This window comes from Poecilia formosa, unplaced genomic scaffold (assembly GCF_000485575.1).
Source record: "Poecilia formosa unplaced genomic scaffold, Poecilia_formosa-5.1.2 Scaffold63, whole genome shotgun sequence".
In the NCBI taxonomy this organism is placed as follows: Eukaryota; Metazoa; Chordata; class Actinopteri; order Cyprinodontiformes; family Poeciliidae; genus Poecilia; species Poecilia formosa.
Genome location: NW_006800002.1, coordinates 2,594,184 through 2,598,199, shown reverse-complemented (window position 1 = coordinate 2,598,199; position 4,016 = coordinate 2,594,184).

Genomic DNA, 4,016 nt, shown 5'->3' with positions numbered 1-4,016 from the left:
AAAGAAAAGAAAAAACTCAGAGTTTTGGTTTTCATTTGGACTAACCTGACTTGCATTCAGATTGATGAATTTGTCACACTGAATGGTGGTGTTTGTTTTCCGACACAGTGCATTGTGAAAAGCATGCGCTACAGCATAAGCAGCTTTGTACACCATGTTAGTCACTCTCAGCTGAGATGTTTCGGTGTACGGGTTCTTCAGCTGTTTTAGGTCTTCAGTTCCGTCACACACGCCCTTGTTTGCTGCAGGATCTGAAGACGCAAACAAGTGTTTTGTGTCAAATGATAAAACATTTTATCACAATTTTATGTGGCTTAAATATTGACCACACAGTCCTATTTTTTTCCTCACAATTATAAGAAAGAAAAAAAAAATTAAACTCAATCGGTATAACTGGAAAATGTAGTTCCGGATGTAAATATAGCAGACTTTTTGTGTTTGATCTTAAAGCAGATAGTATATTTAATATGTAAAAATAAAAATAAGTACAAAACATCTCAGAATTCAGGAAGGTGCTCTTACTTTTTGTCAGGCTGCAGTTGAATGCATCCTCCCAGAACTCAGTAAGCAGTGGGGAGGCAGCCACTTCTGACGGAGAGAGACCCAGGAGGAAGTCTCTCAGGCCCGGGATGACAGACTGCGGGATAGCAACTCCGATGGCTCCTGCACAGAAACTGTATCTGACCATGAAAGTGTCGGTCACCCAGGACTCACTGCCAATCCACTGGCGAGGTGGTGGAGGAGCGCGATCCAGCTCCTCCAGCAGGACCCTCATGTCTCCAGAAGCAATAAATGCCACAACAACCATGGCTGTTGACCTGTGACATTACATGAAAATGCAAAACCATTATCATTTGTAATTTACATTTTATAATCTAAAGGTAAACATATGGGTATTTCATGATAAAAGTAGATTTTTCGGATCTTTGTTTTTTATATGCAAGGACAGAATTTGTCCTTTATCGTCAATATTAAGAAATCATTGACTTAAGACAAGCTCTTATATCAAGCTGAAAAGATACTTGTAAGTTAAATTTGCACTAGAAACTAAAACAAAAATACTTGGTAAGATTTTCTGTTGTTGCAGTGAAGGGTCAGCAAAATCAGACATATGCAACAAGTGTCACCTGCGGACGGCATCGGCGACTCTTTGGATCTTGCTGCCTGGGTCAGTTCTAAAGAAAGATTCAGTGTACTCCACACAGATCCCCTCTCTGAGAGCTGCTTCAAGAAAAGACGCCATGCCACTATTTCCATAGTCCGAGTCTGAGTGGACGGCTCCTATCCAAGTCCAGCCAAAGTGTTTCACCAGCTTGGCCAGGGCGTCAGCTTGGAACTGGTCACTGGGTATTGTTCTGAAGAAATTTGGGTATTGTTGCTTATCTGACAGACAGGCACAAGTGGCGTAGTGGCTCACCTAAAGCGAAACATGATGTCTTTAAAAACAAGATTAATGTGCAGCGAATTCATTTTTTTCTATCCTCAGCTTCAAATAAAATGAATATTTACTTGAGGGATGTTAAAAGAGCCCATGATGCGTGACATGCTGATGGATGGCGTAGATCCAGATTCACCAACAGCAGCCATCACCACGCCGGACTGAGAACAGTTGGCGCCTTTATGAAACACGGGGTCCTGGCCGTTTGACAGCTGAAACGCCACGTGAACGGCAACGGGGACAGACGCACACGAATCGTAGATCTGATATCCGAGTTTGATGCCTGGCAGTAGATCCATGCGATTGTTTATCTCTTCGATGGCAAAGATCATTGAACGAGAGAAGCGCAGTTCCCGGGCATCAATACTGAGCAGGAAAAAAAAGGAAAGAAATCCAAAGAAATTGCACAGAAACTTTATACCAAAAAAAAAAACAGCCTCAGAATCCATTTGGTGCCATATTTTACCTCTTTACCAAGACAAGTGAAATATTTTTCCCAACAGAATTCAAAGTATGAAATCACACATTATTCAGAACTTAAGGTGAATTTCAATGTGGCAGCTAGAAAGAGTCAAACTCTTAACTGGAAATGTTGACCATGTAATATTTAGATTTACTGTCCAGTAGTAAATCAAAGTGTGTGTGTGGTTTTGTAAAGAAGCAAAATCAAGTTGCAATAGCATCTACTTAAAGTTCTGCACAATATTACCGAAGAAATACACAGTATTGTTTTTTAAAAAAAGCCCTTCTCTGTGCATCCTAAATAAATCTTTAACATCCTGTCAATTTCTCTCTCTTATCTTACTGACCTCCCTGCGCACCTTGGAGGCTCAGGCTTGGTGGTGTAATTATAGATCACTGTGTAAAGTTGGTAATGAATAGAGAAAACACCTCCAATGATAAAGTCCCCGTCTGCTGAGTAGACGGGTGAACGAGGCGTACCCTGCAGGGTACATTCTACTGATGGAGTCTCAGTGCTGGCACCACTTCCAGCCTCTGCGAGTCCACTCCGGTTTTTCAAACCATCCAGAAACCCACCGGAGACAACTACTGCCATCAGCTCCAATAAACGTAAAGCTGATCTCCAGATTTCCATTCCTCAAGTGCTCTAATCTCTCTCTCTCTCTCTCTCTCTCTCTCTTTCTCTTTCTCAAAGTGTGCTTTTACTGGTTGAACCTCCTCTTTTATACATCGGGTTATTTCGGCTCAAAAATCACATGCTCTGTCCCAGCAATCGTTGGTTGTGTGTTTAAGCCTTACAGTGTAGATTTTCTTTTCTTTTCTCTGTTTAAACGAACTTTGCTTATTATATTGGCAAAATCTTTTGGATGGACTGTTTGTTTTTAGCTGCCAGTTTTAACGTCTGGCACCATAAGTGCTTTACAAAAATATATATAAGCCTGAAATTCAAAAGGAAAAAAAAAAAAGAACTGTTTCATAAATTAGGATTTGACAGCATCATGCTGTGGGGATGCTCATTATTGTTTTACTGAATAAAAAAAGAGAAAGTGGGGTTGGGGTTGAGTGTAGTTGGGCGATCAGGCAAAGTTTCTTTTACTATTCCCAATCACCAGCTTTTGGAAATGGTGAAAATACATAACTACATGAGTACTTTCACTGATGAGACCCACAGTTCTATTTCGTATAGGCTTCGCCCTTTGAGGCTATCGCTAGTGGGTTTATCCCTCGCGTGTACTGGGTGGGCCCCAACCTGGTCTGTATAAACAATGGTCAGACCAGACAAACGGCTCCCTCTTTTTCTTCTTCAGCGTAAGAGCATAAGCGTATTTTCATAACAGTGTTATTGTAATATCTGTAACTGCTTCTTTTTCAGGACAAAAACAGATTCTCTAAACTCATTGAGATAATAGGAAAACCTATTTGTAGGTCAAAAAAACAAATGTGACATTTTTAATAGTGGAGTACTCATAAAGGCCAGACAAATCACTATTCAGTTTCAGTTATTGCAATATCAATGTATTAAATCTATCAGACATAGTAAAAAAAAAAAAAAAATTGTCAACATTTTTGTGTCTCATCAATACATAGTTCTGGGTTCCATGGGTTATTGAAATAAAAGAAAATAATCAGAACATTTCATGAAGTAGGTGAAAATATAAACGACACAGTGAATGTTAGGGGGAACTTTCAAATGTACAGCTGAAAGATGATTTATCGTGTCAATTCAACAAAACTGAAATAAATATAAAATCAAAAGTGAAATCCACATCATAACATTAAAATGTAATTTGAAAATTTAAATATGCACTTTAACATAAAAAAAATAAAATACAGTAAAAATTATCTAAACAAAACAATTGGTATCTTGGGAGCATGATCAATTTAAGCATTCCTAGATGACTTATAAAAATCTGACATCACATCATTACACATTCATATTTTACGTTGTGTTTTTGTTCATTAAATGTTTCTTAGTGTTTTTCTCTGGTTGAAACAAAATGATGTAACATTTTGGAGCAAATATACACAGTATCAGTCCAAAGCTGGAGGCCAGAATTGCAAATATCTCCACAGCCACAGTAAATTTTCCAGGAGAGCTGACATAAGCTGGGATGAA